Source organism: Triturus cristatus, chromosome 2_1 (assembly GCF_964204655.1).
Source record: "Triturus cristatus chromosome 2_1, aTriCri1.1, whole genome shotgun sequence".
Taxonomy (NCBI): Eukaryota; Metazoa; Chordata; class Amphibia; order Caudata; family Salamandridae; genus Triturus; species Triturus cristatus.
Window position 1 is genome coordinate 366,230,173 of NC_140581.1, and position 16,607 is coordinate 366,246,779.

A 16,607-nucleotide genomic window follows, 5' to 3' on the forward strand; every position below is an offset into this window, starting at 1 on the left:
AGAGACAGGGCAGTAGGCCCTGGCCAGGTGACATGTCTGCTCCTTTCCATCGCCCCCCCTGGGGCTGTGGCCTGGCTGCCAGCCTCTTGCCTCGCCCTAGCCTTCCCAGGCCCAGACTCTGGCTGAGGACCCCAGGCCGTGGCCCGGCGAGGGCTCTGCCCGGCGAGGGTTCTGTCTGCAGCGTTTGGGAGCGTTCGTGAGGGGCTCGGGGCGAGAACCCCTGCTCACTTGCAGGCCTGTTTGTCCCTGGCTTTCAGCCACAAGCAGTCGACTGGGGCCTAGCCAGGCAACATGTCACTGCATACCTCTAGAGGGGGCCTCAGTGGCAGCTCTTAGGCTTCCAAAGCCCCAAATCTCTGCTTCTGGGCCCAAAGTGGGCATGGCAATCGCCCTTCTGTGAGTGCTGTAGCCCTGGCTTTAACCCCGTGTGAGCAAGGTGCAGCATAGCGAAAGCAGGGCCCTGATTGGCGCTGCCGGTGGGCGTGGACATGCAAATTTTGCTGGCCGGCCGAGGCCTGTGGGAAGCTGCTGTGGGTAGCTGCGCGCTTTCCAAAGTGGGCACAGGGGCCTTGGCTGGTCACCTTGCGCCCCAAAATGCCCATGCTCTGCCTCGCCCGGCCTCAGGCCTAGCCTGTGTGAATGCCACCCTCGCCCTGCGGGGAGATGCCCAGCGGCCCGCCCTCGCCCTGTCCCCTTCCAACTCATACTTACCTGGCAGGGGAGACACCATGATCACGAAGGTGGTTCTCCCAGGGTGAGGCTCATCCATTGCACTTCGGATGTGCTGACCCCTGCGATGTCCCCAAATGCGGGATACTCGACTGCATAATTTCTGGTAGTGGGGGACTGCGTTCGCGCTTTCCCCTGATCTCTGGTTTCAAGAAAGACAAAAAGGAAAAAAAAATAAAAAGGAGTCTGGAGCACCCTTTGACGTTTCTTGTGGTCCGTCCAGGGTGCTGTAAGCTGGCTGGAATGGGGAGTGGGCGAGGGCCAATTAGTTATGCAAATTTACAAGCCTGGGGGATGCTGGCTTAGGGCTTAGAAACGTGCTTCTGGGCCCGATTTCGACCTGGCAAGCACTCTGTTGTGCTTGCGAAAGCCTTTGCTTGTGCACAATTTGGAGGGCCTGAAAAATCTGCTGTTGGGCCCGATTTCGGCCTGCCAAGCCCTCTGGTGTGCTTGCTGTAGCCCTGGCTTTGCCCCCGTGTGAGCAAGGTGCAGCATAGCGAAAGCAGGGCCCTGATTGGCGCTGCCGGTGGGCGTGGACATGCAAATTTTGCTGGCCGGCCGAGGCCTGTGGGAAGCTGCTGTGGGTAGCTGCGCGCTTTCCAAAGTGGGCACAGGGGCCTTGGCTGGTCACCTTGCGCCCCAAAATGCCCATGCTCTGCCTCGCCCGGCCTCAGGCCTAGCCTGTGTGAATGCCACCCTCGCCCTGCGGGGAGATGCCCAGCGGCCCGCCCTCGCCCTGTCCCCTTCCAACTCATACTTACCTGGCCGGGGAGACACCATGATCACGAAGGTGGTTCTCCCAGGGTGAGGCTCATCCATTGCACTTCGGATGTGCTGACCCCTGCGATGTCCCCAAATGCGGGATACTCGACTGCATAATTTCTGGTAGTGGGGGACTGCGTTCGCGCTTTCCCATGATCTCTGGTTTCAAGAAAGACAAAATGGAAAAAAAATAAAAAGGAGTCTGGAGCACCCTTTCTCGTCTTCTGTGGTCTTTCTGGGCTGCTGCGGCTGGATTGGAGGGGGGCGTGGGCAAGAGGGAATCACATGCTAAGTACCGAGCCTGGGGAATGATGGGATAGTTGCAGCCTCCCACTCTGGGGACCTATCCAGAGACAGGGCAGTAGGCCCTGGCCAGGTGACATGTCTGCTCCTTTCCATCGCCCCCCCTGGGGCTGTGGCCTGGCTGCCAGCCTCTTGCCTCGCCCTAGCCTTCCCAGGCCCAGACTCTGGCTGAGGACCCCAGGCCGTGGCCCGGCGAGGGCTCTGCCCGGCGAGGGTTCTGTCTGCAGCGTTTGGGAGCGTTCGTGAGGGGCTCGGGGCGAGAACCCCTGCTCACTTGCAGGCCTGTTTGTCCCTGGCTTTCAGCCACAAGCAGTCGACTGGGGCCTAGCCAGGCAACATGTCACTGCATACCTCTAGAGGGGGCCTCAGTGGCAGCTCTTAGGCTTCCAAAGCCCCAAATCTCTGCTTCTGGGCCCAAAGTGGGCATGGCAATCGCCCTTCTGTGAGTGCTGTAGCCCTGGCTTTAACCCCGTGTGAGCAAGGTGCAGCATAGCGAAAGCAGGGCCCTGATTGGCGCTGCCGGTGGGCGTGGACATGCAAATTTTGCTGGCCGGCCGAGGCCTGTGGGAAGCTGCTGTGGGTAGCTGCGCGCTTTCCAAAGTGGGCACAGGGGCCTTGGCTGGTCACCTTGCGCCCCAAAATGCCCATGCTCTGCCTCGCCCGGCCTCAGGCCTAGCCTGTGTGAATGCCACCCTCGCCCTGCGGGGAGATGCCCAGCGGCCCGCCCTCGCCCTGTCCCCTTCCAACTCATACTTACCTGGCAGGGGAGACACCATGATCACGAAGGTGGTTCTCCCAGGGTGAGGCTCATCCATTGCACTTCGGATGTGCTGACCCCTGCGATGTCCCCAAATGCGGGATACTCGACTGCATAATTTCTGGTAGTGGGGGACTGCGTTCGCGCTTTCCCCTGATCTCTGGTTTCAAGAAAGACAAAATGGAAAAAAAATAAAAAGGAGTCTGGAGCACCCTTTCTCGTCTTCTGTGGTCTTTCTGGGCTGCTGCGGCTGGATTGGAGGGGGGCGTGGGCAAGAGGGAATCACATGCTAAGTACCGAGCCTGGGGAATGATGGGATAGTTGCAGCCTCCCACTCTGGGGACCTATCCAGAGACAGGGCAGTAGGCCCTGGCCAGGTGACATGTCTGCTCCTTTCCATCGCCCCCCCTGGGGCTGTGGCCTGGCTGCCAGCCTCTTGCCTCGCCCTAGCCTTCCCAGGCCCAGACTCTGGCTGAGGACCCCAGGCCGTGGCCCGGCGAGGGCTCTGCCCGGCGAGGGTTCTGTCTGCAGCGTTTGGGAGCGTTCGGGAAGGCGTGAGGGGCTCGGGGCGAGAACCCCTGCTCACTTGCAGGCCTGTTTGTCCCTGGCTTTCAGCCACAAGCAGTCGACTGGGGCCTAGCCAGGCAACATGTCACTGCATACCTCTAGAGGGGGCCTCAGTGGCAGCTCTTAGGCTTCCAAAGCCCCAAATCTCTGCTTCTGGGCCCAAAGTGGGCATGGCAATCGCCCTTCTGTGAGTGCTGTAGCCCTGGCTTTAACCCCGTGTGAGCAAGGTGCAGCATAGCGAAAGCAGGGCCCTGATTGGCGCTGCCGGTGGGCGTGGACATGCAAATTTTGCTGGCCGGCCGAGGCCTGTGGGAAGCTGCTGTGGGTAGCTGCGCGCTTTCCAAAGTGGGCACAGGGGCCTTGGCTGGTCACCTTGCGCCCCAAAATGCCCATGCTCTGCCTCGCCCGGCCTCAGGCCTAGCCTGTGTGAATGCCACCCTCGCCCTGCGGGGAGATGCCCAGCGGCCCGCCCTCGCCCTGTCCCCTTCCAACTCATACTTACCTGGCAGGGGAGACACCATGATCACGAAGGTGGTTCTCCCAGGGTGAGGCTCATCCATTGCACTTCGGATGTGCTGACCCCTGCGATGTCCCCAAATGCGGGATACTCGACTGCATAATTTCTGGTAGTGGGGGACTGCGTTCGCGCTTTCCCCTGATCTCTGGTTTCAAGAAAGACAAAAAGGAAAAAAAAATAAAAAGGAGTCTGGAGCACCCTTTGACGTTTCTTGTGGTCCGTCCAGGGTGCTGTAAGCTGGCTGGAATGGGGAGTGGGCGAGGGCCAATTAGTTATGCAAATTTACAAGCCTGGGGGATGCTGGCTTAGGGCTTAGAAACGTGCTTCTGGGCCCGATTTCGACCTGGCAAGCACTCTGTTGTGCTTGCGAAAGCCTTTGCTTGTGCACAATTTGGAGGGCCTGAAAAATCTGCTGTTGGGCCCGATTTCGGCCTGCCAAGCCCTCTGGTGTGCTTGCTGTAGCCCTGGCTTTGCCCCCGTGTGAGCAAGGTGCAGCATAGCGAAAGCAGGGCCCTGATTGGCGCTGCCGGTGGGCGTGGACATGCAAATTTTGCTGGCCGGCCGAGGCCTGTGGGAAGCTGCTGTGGGTAGCTGCGCGCTTTCCAAAGTGGGCACAGGGGCCTTGGCTGGTCACCTTGCGCCCCAAAATGCCCATGCTCTGCCTCGCCCGGCCTCAGGCCTAGCCTGTGTGAATGCCACCCTCGCCCTGCGGGGAGATGCCTAGCGGCCCGCCCTCGCCCTGTCCCCTTCCAACTCATACTTACCTGGCAGGGGAGACACCATGATCACGAAGGTGGTTCTCCCAGGGTGAGGCTCATCCATTGCACTTCGGATGTGCTGACCCCTGCGATGTCCCCAAATGCGGGATACTCGACTGCATAATTTCTGGTAGTGGGGGACTGCGTTCGCGCTTTCCCCTGATCTCTGGTTTCAAGAAAGACAAAAAGGAAAAAAAAATAAAAAGGAGTCTGGAGCACCCTTTGACGTTTCTTGTGGTCCGTCCAGGGTGCTGTAAGCTGGCTGGAATGGGGAGTGGGCGAGGGCCAATTAGTTATGCAAATTTACAAGCCTGGGGGATGCTGGCTTAGGGCTTAGAAACGTGCTTCTGGGCCCGATTTCGACCTGGCAAGCACTCTGTTGTGCTTGCGAAAGCCTTTGCTTGTGCACAATTTGGAGGGCCTGAAAAATCTGCTGTTGGGCCCGATTTCGGCCTGCCAAGCCCTCTGGTGTGCTTGCTGTAGCCCTGGCTTTGCCCCCGTGTGAGCAAGGTGCAGCATAGCGAAAGCAGGGCCCTGATTGGCGCTGCCGGTGGGCGTGGACATGCAAATTTTGCTGGCCGGCCGAGGCCTGTGGGAAGCTGCTGTGGGTAGCTGCGCGCTTTCCAAAGTGGGCACAGGGGCCTTGGCTGGTCACCTTGCGCCCCAAAATGCCCATGCTCTGCCTCGCCCGGCCTCAGGCCTAGCCTGTGTGAATGCCACCCTCGCCCTGCGGGGAGATGCCCAGCGGCCCGCCCTCGCCCTGTCCCCTTCCAACTCATACTTACCTGGCCGGGGAGACACCATGATCACGAAGGTGGTTCTCCCAGGGTGAGGCTCATCCATTGCACTTCGGATGTGCTGACCCCTGCGATGTCCCCAAATGCGGGATACTCGACTGCATAATTTCTGGTAGTGGGGGACTGCGTTCGCGCTTTCCCCTGATCTCTGGTTTCAAGAAAGACAAAATGGAAAAAAAATAAAAAGGAGTCTGGAGCACCCTTTCTCGTCTTCTGTGGTCTTTCTGGGCTGCTGCGGCTGGATTGGAGGGGGGCGTGGGCAAGAGGGAATCACATGCTAAGTACCGAGCCTGGGGAATGATGGGATAGTTGCAGCCTCCCACTCTGGGGACCTATCCAGAGACAGGGCAGTAGGCCCTGGCCAGGTGACATGTCTGCTCCTTTCCATCGCCCCCCCTGGGGCTGTGGCCTGGCTGCCAGCCTCTTGCCTCGCCCTAGCCTTCCCAGGCCCAGACTCTGGCTGAGGACCCCAGGCCGTGGCCCGGCGAGGGCTCTGCCCGGCGAGGGTTCTGTCTGCAGCGTTTGGGAGCGTTCGTGAGGGGCTCGGGGCGAGAACCCCTGCTCACTTGCAGGCCTGTTTGTCCCTGGCTTTCAGCCACAAGCAGTCGACTGGGGCCTAGCCAGGCAACATGTCACTGCATACCTCTAGAGGGGGCCTCAGTGGCAGCTCTTAGGCTTCCAAAGCCCCAAATCTCTGCTTCTGGGCCCAAAGTGGGCATGGCAATCGCCCTTCTGTGAGTGCTGTAGCCCTGGCTTTGCCCCCGTGTGAGCAAGGTGCAGCATAGCGAAAGCAGGGCCCTGATTGGCGCTGCCGGTGGGCGTGGACATGCAAATTTTGCTGGCCGGCCGAGGCCTGTGGGAAGCTGCTGTGGGTAGCTGCGCGCTTTCCAAAGTGGGCACAGGGGCCTTGGCTGGTCACCTTGCGCCCCAAAATGCCCATGCTCTGCCTCGCCCGGCCTCAGGCCTAGCCTGTGTGAATGCCACCCTCGCCCTGCGGGGAGATGCCCAGCGGCCCGCCCTCGCCCTGTCCCCTTCCAACTCATACTTACCTGGCAGGGGAGACACCATGATCACGAAGGTGGTTCTCCCAGGGTGAGGCTCATCCATTGCACTTCGGATGTGCTGACCCCTGCGATGTCCCCAAATGCGGGATACTCGACTGCATAATTTCTGGTAGTGGGGGACTGCGTTCGCGCTTTCCCCTGATCTCTGGTTTCAAGAAAGACAAAAAGGAAAAAAAAATAAAAAGGAGTCTGGAGCACCCTTTGACGTTTCTTGTGGTCCGTCCAGGGTGCTGTAAGCTGGCTGGAATGGGGAGTGGGCGAGGGCCAATTAGTTATGCAAATTTACAAGCCTGGGGGATGCTGGCTTAGGGCTTAGAAACGTGCTTCTGGGCCCGATTTCGACCTGGCAAGCACTCTGTTGTGCTTGCGAAAGCCTTTGCTTGTGCACAATTTGGAGGGCCTGAAAAATCTGCTGTTGGGCCCGATTTCGGCCTGCCAAGCCCTCTGGTGTGCTTGCTGTAGCCCTGGCTTTGCCCCCGTGTGAGCAAGGTGCAGCATAGCGAAAGCAGGGCCCTGATTGGCGCTGCCGGTGGGCGTGGACATGCAAATTTTGCTGGCCGGCCGAGGCCTGTGGGAAGCTGCTGTGGGTAGCTGCGCGCTTTCCAAAGTGGGCACAGGGGCCTTGGCTGGTCACCTTGCGCCCCAAAATGCCCATGCTCTGCCTCGCCCGGCCTCAGGCCTAGCCTGTGTGAATGCCACCCTCGCCCTGCGGGGAGATGCCTAGCGGCCCGCCCTCGCCCTGTCCCCTTCCAACTCATACTTACCTGGCAGGGGAGACACCATGATCACGAAGGTGGTTCTCCCAGGGTGAGGCTCATCCATTGCACTTCGGATGTGCTGACCCCTGCGATGTCCCCAAATGCGGGATACTCGACTGCATAATTTCTGGTAGTGGGGGACTGCGTTCGCGCTTTCCCCTGATCTCTGGTTTCAAGAAAGACAAAAAGGAAAAAAAAATAAAAAGGAGTCTGGAGCACCCTTTGACGTTTCTTGTGGTCCGTCCAGGGTGCTGTAAGCTGGCTGGAATGGGGAGTGGGCGAGGGCCAATTAGTTATGCAAATTTACAAGCCTGGGGGATGCTGGCTTAGGGCTTAGAAACGTGCTTCTGGGCCCGATTTCGACCTGGCAAGCACTCTGTTGTGCTTGCGAAAGCCTTTGCTTGTGCACAATTTGGAGGGCCTGAAAAATCTGCTGTTGGGCCCGATTTCGGCCTGCCAAGCCCTCTGGTGTGCTTGCTGTAGCCCTGGCTTTGCCCCCGTGTGAGCAAGGTGCAGCATAGCGAAAGCAGGGCCCTGATTGGCGCTGCCGGTGGGCGTGGACATGCAAATTTTGCTGGCCGGCCGAGGCCTGTGGGAAGCTGCTGTGGGTAGCTGCGCGCTTTCCAAAGTGGGCACAGGGGCCTTGGCTGGTCACCTTGCGCCCCAAAATGCCCATGCTCTGCCTCGCCCGGCCTCAGGCCTAGCCTGTGTGAATGCCACCCTCGCCCTGCGGGGAGATGCCCAGCGGCCCGCCCTCGCCCTGTCCCCTTCCAACTCATACTTACCTGGCCGGGGAGACACCATGATCACGAAGGTGGTTCTCCCAGGGTGAGGCTCATCCATTGCACTTCGGATGTGCTGACCCCTGCGATGTCCCCAAATGCGGGATACTCGACTGCATAATTTCTGGTAGTGGGGGACTGCGTTCGCGCTTTCCCCTGATCTCTGGTTTCAAGAAAGACAAAATGGAAAAAAAATAAAAAGGAGTCTGGAGCACCCTTTCTCGTCTTCTGTGGTCTTTCTGGGCTGCTGCGGCTGGATTGGAGGGGGGCGTGGGCAAGAGGGAATCACATGCTAAGTACCGAGCCTGGGGAATGATGGGATAGTTGCAGCCTCCCACTCTGGGGACCTATCCAGAGACAGGGCAGTAGGCCCTGGCCAGGTGACATGTCTGCTCCTTTCCATCGCCCCCCCTGGGGCTGTGGCCTGGCTGCCAGCCTCTTGCCTCGCCCTAGCCTTCCCAGGCCCAGACTCTGGCTGAGGACCCCAGGCCGTGGCCCGGCGAGGGCTCTGCCCGGCGAGGGTTCTGTCTGCAGCGTTTGGGAGCGTTCGTGAGGGGCTCGGGGCGAGAACCCCTGCTCACTTGCAGGCCTGTTTGTCCCTGGCTTTCAGCCACAAGCAGTCGACTGGGGCCTAGCCAGGCAACATGTCACTGCATACCTCTAGAGGGGGCCTCAGTGGCAGCTCTTAGGCTTCCAAAGCCCCAAATCTCTGCTTCTGGGCCCAAAGTGGGCATGGCAATCGCCCTTCTGTGAGTGCTGTAGCCCTGGCTTTGCCCCCGTGTGAGCAAGGTGCAGCATAGCGAAAGCAGGGCCCTGATTGGCGCTGCCGGTGGGCGTGGACATGCAAATTTTGCTGGCCGGCCGAGGCCTGTGGGAAGCTGCTGTGGGTAGCTGCGCGCTTTCCAAAGTGGGCACAGGGGCCTTGGCTGGTCACCTTGCGCCCCAAAATGCCCATGCTCTGCCTCGCCCGGCCTCAGGCCTAGCCTGTGTGAATGCCACCCTCGCCCTGCGGGGAGATGCCCAGCGGCCCGCCCTCGCCCTGTCCCCTTCCAACTCATACTTACCTGGCAGGGGAGACACCATGATCACGAAGGTGGTTCTCCCAGGGTGAGGCTCATCCATTGCACTTCGGATGTGCTGACCCCTGCGATGTCCCCAAATGCGGGATACTCGACTGCATAATTTCTGGTAGTGGGGGACTGCGTTCGCGCTTTCCCCTGATCTCTGGTTTCAAGAAAGACAAAATGGAAAAAAAATAAAAAGGAGTCTGGAGCACCCTTTCTCGTCTTCTGTGGTCTTTCTGGGCTGCTGCGGCTGGATTGGAGGGGGGCGTGGGCAAGAGGGAATCACATGCTAAGTACCGAGCCTGGGGAATGATGGGATAGTTGCAGCCTCCCACTCTGGGGACCTATCCAGAGACAGGGCAGTAGGCCCTGGCCAGGTGACATGTCTGCTCCTTTCCATCGCCCCCCCTGGGGCTGTGGCCTGGCTGCCAGCCTCTTGCCTCGCCCTAGCCTTCCCAGGCCCAGACTCTGGCTGAGGACCCCAGGCCGTGGCCCGGCGAGGGCTCTGCCCGGCGAGGGTTCTGTCTGCAGCGTTTGGGAGCGTTCGGGAAGGCGTGAGGGGCTCGGGGCGAGAACCCCTGCTCACTTGCAGGCCTGTTTGTCCCTGGCTTTCAGCCACAAGCAGTCGACTGGGGCCTAGCCAGGCAACATGTCACTGCATACCTCTAGAGGGGGCCTCAGTGGCAGCTCTTAGGCTTCCAAAGCCCCAAATCTCTGCTTCTGGGCCCAAAGTGGGCATGGCAATCGCCCTTCTGTGAGTGCTGTAGCCCTGGCTTTGCCCCCGTGTGAGCAAGGTGCAGCATAGCGAAAGCAGGGCCCTGATTGGCGCTGCCGGTGGGCGTGGACATGCAAATTTTGCTGGCCGGCCGAGGCCTGTGGGAAGCTGCTGTGGGTAGCTGCGCGCTTTCCAAAGTGGGCACAGGGGCCTTGGCTGGTCACCTTGCGCCCCAAAATGCCCATGCTCTGCCTCGCCCGGCCTCAGGCCTAGCCTGTGTGAATGCCACCCTCGCCCTGCGGGGAGATGCCCAGCGGCCCGCCCTCGCCCTGTCCCCTTCCAACTCATACTTACCTGGCAGGGGAGACACCATGATCACGAAGGTGGTTCTCCCAGGGTGAGGCTCATCCATTGCACTTCGGATGTGCTGACCCCTGCGATGTCCCCAAATGCGGGATACTCGACTGCATAATTTCTGGTAGTGGGGGACTGCGTTCGCGCTTTCCCCTGATCTCTGGTTTCAAGAAAGACAAAAAGGAAAAAAAAATAAAAAGGAGTCTGGAGCACCCTTTGACGTTTCTTGTGGTCCGTCCAGGGTGCTGTAAGCTGGCTGGAATGGGGAGTGGGCGAGGGCCAATTAGTTATGCAAATTTACAAGCCTGGGGGATGCTGGCTTAGGGCTTAGAAACGTGCTTCTGGGCCCGATTTCGACCTGGCAAGCACTCTGTTGTGCTTGCGAAAGCCTTTGCTTGTGCACAATTTGGAGGGCCTGAAAAATCTGCTGTTGGGCCCGATTTCGGCCTGCCAAGCCCTCTGGTGTGCTTGCTGTAGCCCTGGCTTTGCCCCCGTGTGAGCAAGGTGCAGCATAGCGAAAGCAGGGCCCTGATTGGCGCTGCCGGTGGGCGTGGACATGCAAATTTTGCTGGCCGGCCGAGGCCTGTGGGAAGCTGCTGTGGGTAGCTGCGCGCTTTCCAAAGTGGGCACAGGGGCCTTGGCTGGTCACCTTGCGCCCCAAAATGCCCATGCTCTGCCTCGCCCGGCCTCAGGCCTAGCCTGTGTGAATGCCACCCTCGCCCTGCGGGGAGATGCCCAGCGGCCCGCCCTCGCCCTGTCCCCTTCCAACTCATACTTACCTGGCAGGGGAGACACCATGATCACGAAGGTGGTTCTCCCAGGGTGAGGCTCATCCATTGCACTTCGGATGTGCTGACCCCTGCGATGTCCCCAAATGCGGGATACTCGACTGCATAATTTCTGGTAGTGGGGGACTGCGTTCGCGCTTTCCCCTGATCTCTGGTTTCAAGAAAGACAAAATGGAAAAAAAATAAAAAGGAGTCTGGAGCACCCTTTCTCGTCTTCTGTGGTCTTTCTGGGCTGCTGCGGCTGGATTGGAGGGGGGCGTGGGCAAGAGGGAATCACATGCTAAGTACCGAGCCTGGGGAATGATGGGATAGTTGCAGCCTCCCACTCTGGGGACCTATCCAGAGACAGGGCAGTAGGCCCTGGCCAGGTGACATGTCTGCTCCTTTCCATCGCCCCCCCTGGGGCTGTGGCCTGGCTGCCAGCCTCTTGCCTCGCCCTAGCCTTCCCAGGCCCAGACTCTGGCTGAGGACCCCAGGCCGTGGCCCGGCGAGGGCTCTGCCCGGCGAGGGTTCTGTCTGCAGCGTTTGGGAGCGTTCGTGAGGGGCTCGGGGCGAGAACCCCTGCTCACTTGCAGGCCTGTTTGTCCCTGGCTTTCAGCCACAAGCAGTCGACTGGGGCCTAGCCAGGCAACATGTCACTGCATACCTCTAGAGGGGGCCTCAGTGGCAGCTCTTAGGCTTCCAAAGCCCCAAATCTCTGCTTCTGGGCCCAAAGTGGGCATGGCAATCGCCCTTCTGTGAGTGCTGTAGCCCTGGCTTTAACCCCGTGTGAGCAAGGTGCAGCATAGCGAAAGCAGGGCCCTGATTGGCGCTGCCGGTGGGCGTGGACATGCAAATTTTGCTGGCCGGCCGAGGCCTGTGGGAAGCTGCTGTGGGTAGCTGCGCGCTTTCCAAAGTGGGCACAGGGGCCTTGGCTGGTCACCTTGCGCCCCAAAATGCCCATGCTCTGCCTCGCCCGGCCTCAGGCCTAGCCTGTGTGAATGCCACCCTCGCCCTGCGGGGAGATGCCCAGCGGCCCGCCCTCGCCCTGTCCCCTTCCAACTCATACTTACCTGGCAGGGGAGACACCATGATCACGAAGGTGGTTCTCCCAGGGTGAGGCTCATCCATTGCACTTCGGATGTGCTGACCCCTGCGATGTCCCCAAATGCGGGATACTCGACTGCATAATTTCTGGTAGTGGGGGACTGCGTTCGCGCTTTCCCCTGATCTCTGGTTTCAAGAAAGACAAAAAGGAAAAAAAAATAAAAAGGAGTCTGGAGCACCCTTTGACGTTTCTTGTGGTCCGTCCAGGGTGCTGTAAGCTGGCTGGAATGGGGAGTGGGCGAGGGCCAATTAGTTATGCAAATTTACAAGCCTGGGGGATGCTGGCTTAGGGCTTAGAAACGTGCTTCTGGGCCCGATTTCGACCTGGCAAGCACTCTGTTGTGCTTGCGAAAGCCTTTGCTTGTGCACAATTTGGAGGGCCTGAAAAATCTGCTGTTGGGCCCGATTTCGGCCTGCCAAGCCCTCTGGTGTGCTTGCTGTAGCCCTGGCTTTGCCCCCGTGTGAGCAAGGTGCAGCATAGCGAAAGCAGGGCCCTGATTGGCGCTGCCGGTGGGCGTGGACATGCAAATTTTGCTGGCCGGCCGAGGCCTGTGGGAAGCTGCTGTGGGTAGCTGCGCGCTTTCCAAAGTGGGCACAGGGGCCTTGGCTGGTCACCTTGCGCCCCAAAATGCCCATGCTCTGCCTCGCCCGGCCTCAGGCCTAGCCTGTGTGAATGCCACCCTCGCCCTGCGGGGAGATGCCCAGCGGCCCGCCCTCGCCCTGTCCCCTTCCAACTCATACTTACCTGGCCGGGGAGACACCATGATCACGAAGGTGGTTCTCCCAGGGTGAGGCTCATCCATTGCACTTCGGATGTGCTGACCCCTGCGATGTCCCCAAATGCGGGATACTCGACTGCATAATTTCTGGTAGTGGGGGACTGCGTTCGCGCTTTCCCATGATCTCTGGTTTCAAGAAAGACAAAATGGAAAAAAAATAAAAAGGAGTCTGGAGCACCCTTTCTCGTCTTCTGTGGTCTTTCTGGGCTGCTGCGGCTGGATTGGAGGGGGGCGTGGGCAAGAGGGAATCACATGCTAAGTACCGAGCCTGGGGAATGATGGGATAGTTGCAGCCTCCCACTCTGGGGACCTATCCAGAGACAGGGCAGTAGGCCCTGGCCAGGTGACATGTCTGCTCCTTTCCATCGCCCCCCCTGGGGCTGTGGCCTGGCTGCCAGCCTCTTGCCTCGCCCTAGCCTTCCCAGGCCCAGACTCTGGCTGAGGACCCCAGGCCGTGGCCCGGCGAGGGCTCTGCCCGGCGAGGGTTCTGTCTGCAGCGTTTGGGAGCGTTCGTGAGGGGCTCGGGGCGAGAACCCCTGCTCACTTGCAGGCCTGTTTGTCCCTGGCTTTCAGCCACAAGCAGTCGACTGGGGCCTAGCCAGGCAACATGTCACTGCATACCTCTAGAGGGGGCCTCAGTGGCAGCTCTTAGGCTTCCAAAGCCCCAAATCTCTGCTTCTGGGCCCAAAGTGGGCATGGCAATCGCCCTTCTGTGAGTGCTGTAGCCCTGGCTTTAACCCCGTGTGAGCAAGGTGCAGCATAGCGAAAGCAGGGCCCTGATTGGCGCTGCCGGTGGGCGTGGACATGCAAATTTTGCTGGCCGGCCGAGGCCTGTGGGAAGCTGCTGTGGGTAGCTGCGCGCTTTCCAAAGTGGGCACAGGGGCCTTGGCTGGTCACCTTGCGCCCCAAAATGCCCATGCTCTGCCTCGCCCGGCCTCAGGCCTAGCCTGTGTGAATGCCACCCTCGCCCTGCGGGGAGATGCCCAGCGGCCCGCCCTCGCCCTGTCCCCTTCCAACTCATACTTACCTGGCAGGGGAGACACCATGATCACGAAGGTGGTTCTCCCAGGGTGAGGCTCATCCATTGCACTTCGGATGTGCTGACCCCTGCGATGTCCCCAAATGCGGGATACTCGACTGCATAATTTCTGGTAGTGGGGGACTGCGTTCGCGCTTTCCCCTGATCTCTGGTTTCAAGAAAGACAAAATGGAAAAAAAATAAAAAGGAGTCTGGAGCACCCTTTCTCGTCTTCTGTGGTCTTTCTGGGCTGCTGCGGCTGGATTGGAGGGGGGCGTGGGCAAGAGGGAATCACATGCTAAGTACCGAGCCTGGGGAATGATGGGATAGTTGCAGCCTCCCACTCTGGGGACCTATCCAGAGACAGGGCAGTAGGCCCTGGCCAGGTGACATGTCTGCTCCTTTCCATCGCCCCCCCTGGGGCTGTGGCCTGGCTGCCAGCCTCTTGCCTCGCCCTAGCCTTCCCAGGCCCAGACTCTGGCTGAGGACCCCAGGCCGTGGCCCGGCGAGGGCTCTGCCCGGCGAGGGTTCTGTCTGCAGCGTTTGGGAGCGTTCGTGAGGGGCTCGGGGCGAGAACCCCTGCTCACTTGCAGGCCTGTTTGTCCCTGGCTTTCAGCCACAAGCAGTCGACTGGGGCCTAGCCAGGCAACATGTCACTGCATACCTCTAGAGGGGGCCTCAGTGGCAGCTCTTAGGCTTCCAAAGCCCCAAATCTCTGCTTCTGGGCCCAAAGTGGGCATGGCAATCGCCCTTCTGTGAGTGCTGTAGCCCTGGCTTTAACCCCGTGTGAGCAAGGTGCAGCATAGCGAAAGCAGGGCCCTGATTGGCGCTGCCGGTGGGCGTGGACATGCAAATTTTGCTGGCCGGCCGAGGCCTGTGGGAAGCTGCTGTGGGTAGCTGCGCGCTTTCCAAAGTGGGCACAGGGGCCTTGGCTGGTCACCTTGCGCCCCAAAATGCCCATGCTCTGCCTCGCCCAGCCTCAGGCCTAGCCTGTGTGAATGCCACCCTCGCCCTGCGGGGAGATGCCCAGCGGCCCGCCCTCGCCCTGTCCCCTTCCAACTCATACTTACCTGGCAGGGGAGACACCATGATCACGAAGGTGGTTCTCCCAGGGTGAGGCTCATCCATTGCACTTCGGATGTGCTGACCCCTGCGATGTCCCCAAATGCGGGATACTCGACTGCATAATTTCTGGTAGTGGGGGACTGCGTTCGCGCTTTCCCCTGATCTCTGGTTTCAAGAAAGACAAAAAGGAAAAAAAAATAAAAAGGAGTCTGGAGCACCCTTTGACGTTTCTTGTGGTCCGTCCAGGGTGCTGTAAGCTGGCTGGAATGGGGAGTGGGCGAGGGCCAATTAGTTATGCAAATTTACAAGCCTGGGGGATGCTGGCTTAGGGCTTAGAAACGTGCTTCTGGGCCCGATTTCGACCTGGCAAGCACTCTGTTGTGCTTGCGAAAGCCTTTGCTTGTGCACAATTTGGAGGGCCTGAAAAATCTGCTGTTGGGCCCGATTTCGGCCTGCCAAGCCCTCTGGTGTGCTTGCTGTAGCCCTGGCTTTGCCCCCGTGTGAGCAAGGTGCAGCATAGCGAAAGCAGGGCCCTGATTGGCGCTGCCGGTGGGCGTGGACATGCAAATTTTGCTGGCCGGCCGAGGCCTGTGGGAAGCTGCTGTGGGTAGCTGCGCGCTTTCCAAAGTGGGCACAGGGGCCTTGGCTGGTCACCTTGCGCCCCAAAATGCCCATGCTCTGCCTCGCCCGGCCTCAGGCCTAGCCTGTGTGAATGCCACCCTCGCCCTGCGGGGAGATGCCTAGCGGCCCGCCCTCGCCCTGTCCCCTTCCAACTCATACTTACCTGGCAGGGGAGACACCATGATCACGAAGGTGGTTCTCCCAGGGTGAGGCTCATCCATTGCACTTCGGATGTGCTGACCCCTGCGATGTCCCCAAATGCGGGATACTCGACTGCATAATTTCTGGTAGTGGGGGACTGCGTTCGCGCTTTCCCCTGATCTCTGGTTTCAAGAAAGACAAAAAGGAAAAAAAAATAAAAAGGAGTCTGGAGCACCCTTTGACGTTTCTTGTGGTCCGTCCAGGGTGCTGTAAGCTGGCTGGAATGGGGAGTGGGCGAGGGCCAATTAGTTATGCAAATTTACAAGCCTGGGGGATGCTGGCTTAGGGCTTAGAAACGTGCTTCTGGGCCCGATTTCGACCTGGCAAGCACTCTGTTGTGCTTGCGAAAGCCTTTGCTTGTGCACAATTTGGAGGGCCTGAAAAATCTGCTGTTGGGCCCGATTTCGGCCTGCCAAGCCCTCTGGTGTGCTTGCTGTAGCCCTGGCTTTGCCCCCGTGTGAGCAAGGTGCAGCATAGCGAAAGCAGGGCCCTGATTGGCGCTGCCGGTGGGCGTGGACATGCAAATTTTGCTGGCCGGCCGAGGCCTGTGGGAAGCTGCTGTGGGTAGCTGCGCGCTTTCCAAAGTGGGCACAGGGGCCTTGGCTGGTCACCTTGCGCCCCAAAATGCCCATGCTCTGCCTCGCCCGGCCTCAGGCCTAGCCTGTGTGAATGCCACCCTCGCCCTGCGGGGAGATGCCCAGCGGCCCGCCCTCGCCCTGTCCCCTTCCAACTCATACTTACCTGGCCGGGGAGACACCATGATCACGAAGGTGGTTCTCCCAGGGTGAGGCTCATCCATTGCACTTCGGATGTGCTGACCCCTGCGATGTCCCCAAATGCGGGATACTCGACTGCATAATTTCTGGTAGTGGGGGACTGCGTTCGCGCTTTCCCCTGATCTCTGGTTTCAAGAAAGACAAAATGGAAAAAAAATAAAAAGGAGTCTGGAGCACCCTTTCTCGTCTTCTGTGGTCTTTCTGGGCTGCTGCGGCTGGATTGGAGGGGGGCGTGGGCAAGAGGGAATCACATGCTAAGTACCGAGCCTGGGGAATGATGGGATAGTTGCAGCCTCCCACTCTGGGGACCTATCCAGAGACAGGGCAGTAGGCCCTGGCCAGGTGA

General features: G+C 59.8%; 18 non-coding genes across 18 annotated transcripts; all 18 read left to right on the plus strand.

Moving 5' to 3' along the window:
- Positions 1-703: 703 nt before the first annotated feature.
- Positions 704-867, plus strand: LOC146864928 (U1 spliceosomal RNA). Its single transcript, XR_014976980.1, has one exon. It is a non-coding gene; the product is annotated as a U1 spliceosomal RNA (small nuclear RNA).
- Positions 868-1,482: 615 nt separating this feature from the next.
- On the plus strand, positions 1,483-1,646 carry LOC146864929 (U1 spliceosomal RNA). Its single transcript, XR_014977451.1, has one exon. It is a non-coding gene; the product is annotated as a U1 spliceosomal RNA (small nuclear RNA).
- An 897-nt stretch (positions 1,647-2,543) lies between these two features.
- On the plus strand, positions 2,544-2,707 carry LOC146864930 (U1 spliceosomal RNA). The gene has a single exon (XR_014976981.1). It is a non-coding gene; the product is annotated as a U1 spliceosomal RNA (small nuclear RNA).
- Positions 2,708-3,612: 905 nt separating this feature from the next.
- LOC146864931 (U1 spliceosomal RNA) lies at positions 3,613-3,776 on the plus strand. The gene has a single exon (XR_014976982.1). It is a non-coding gene; the product is annotated as a U1 spliceosomal RNA (small nuclear RNA).
- A 615-nt stretch (positions 3,777-4,391) lies between these two features.
- LOC146864932 (U1 spliceosomal RNA) lies at positions 4,392-4,555 on the plus strand. The gene has a single exon (XR_014976983.1). It is a non-coding gene; the product is annotated as a U1 spliceosomal RNA (small nuclear RNA).
- Positions 4,556-5,170: 615 nt separating this feature from the next.
- LOC146864933 (U1 spliceosomal RNA) lies at positions 5,171-5,334 on the plus strand. Its single transcript, XR_014977403.1, has one exon. It is a non-coding gene; the product is annotated as a U1 spliceosomal RNA (small nuclear RNA).
- An 897-nt stretch (positions 5,335-6,231) lies between these two features.
- Positions 6,232-6,395, plus strand: LOC146864934 (U1 spliceosomal RNA). The gene has a single exon (XR_014976984.1). It is a non-coding gene; the product is annotated as a U1 spliceosomal RNA (small nuclear RNA).
- Positions 6,396-7,010: 615 nt separating this feature from the next.
- LOC146864935 (U1 spliceosomal RNA) lies at positions 7,011-7,174 on the plus strand. Its single transcript, XR_014976985.1, has one exon. It is a non-coding gene; the product is annotated as a U1 spliceosomal RNA (small nuclear RNA).
- Positions 7,175-7,789: 615 nt separating this feature from the next.
- On the plus strand, positions 7,790-7,953 carry LOC146864936 (U1 spliceosomal RNA). The gene has a single exon (XR_014977404.1). It is a non-coding gene; the product is annotated as a U1 spliceosomal RNA (small nuclear RNA).
- Positions 7,954-8,850: 897 nt separating this feature from the next.
- LOC146864937 (U1 spliceosomal RNA) lies at positions 8,851-9,014 on the plus strand. The gene has a single exon (XR_014976986.1). It is a non-coding gene; the product is annotated as a U1 spliceosomal RNA (small nuclear RNA).
- A 905-nt stretch (positions 9,015-9,919) lies between these two features.
- On the plus strand, positions 9,920-10,083 carry LOC146864938 (U1 spliceosomal RNA). The gene has a single exon (XR_014976987.1). It is a non-coding gene; the product is annotated as a U1 spliceosomal RNA (small nuclear RNA).
- Positions 10,084-10,698: 615 nt separating this feature from the next.
- Positions 10,699-10,862, plus strand: LOC146864939 (U1 spliceosomal RNA). The gene has a single exon (XR_014976989.1). It is a non-coding gene; the product is annotated as a U1 spliceosomal RNA (small nuclear RNA).
- An 897-nt stretch (positions 10,863-11,759) lies between these two features.
- Positions 11,760-11,923, plus strand: LOC146864940 (U1 spliceosomal RNA). Its single transcript, XR_014976990.1, has one exon. It is a non-coding gene; the product is annotated as a U1 spliceosomal RNA (small nuclear RNA).
- A 615-nt stretch (positions 11,924-12,538) lies between these two features.
- Positions 12,539-12,702, plus strand: LOC146864941 (U1 spliceosomal RNA). The gene has a single exon (XR_014977452.1). It is a non-coding gene; the product is annotated as a U1 spliceosomal RNA (small nuclear RNA).
- An 897-nt stretch (positions 12,703-13,599) lies between these two features.
- Positions 13,600-13,763, plus strand: LOC146864942 (U1 spliceosomal RNA). The gene has a single exon (XR_014976991.1). It is a non-coding gene; the product is annotated as a U1 spliceosomal RNA (small nuclear RNA).
- An 897-nt stretch (positions 13,764-14,660) lies between these two features.
- On the plus strand, positions 14,661-14,824 carry LOC146864943 (U1 spliceosomal RNA). Its single transcript, XR_014976992.1, has one exon. It is a non-coding gene; the product is annotated as a U1 spliceosomal RNA (small nuclear RNA).
- A 615-nt stretch (positions 14,825-15,439) lies between these two features.
- On the plus strand, positions 15,440-15,603 carry LOC146864944 (U1 spliceosomal RNA). The gene has a single exon (XR_014976993.1). It is a non-coding gene; the product is annotated as a U1 spliceosomal RNA (small nuclear RNA).
- A 615-nt stretch (positions 15,604-16,218) lies between these two features.
- LOC146864945 (U1 spliceosomal RNA) lies at positions 16,219-16,382 on the plus strand. The gene has a single exon (XR_014977405.1). It is a non-coding gene; the product is annotated as a U1 spliceosomal RNA (small nuclear RNA).
- Positions 16,383-16,607: the final 225 nt, after the last annotated feature.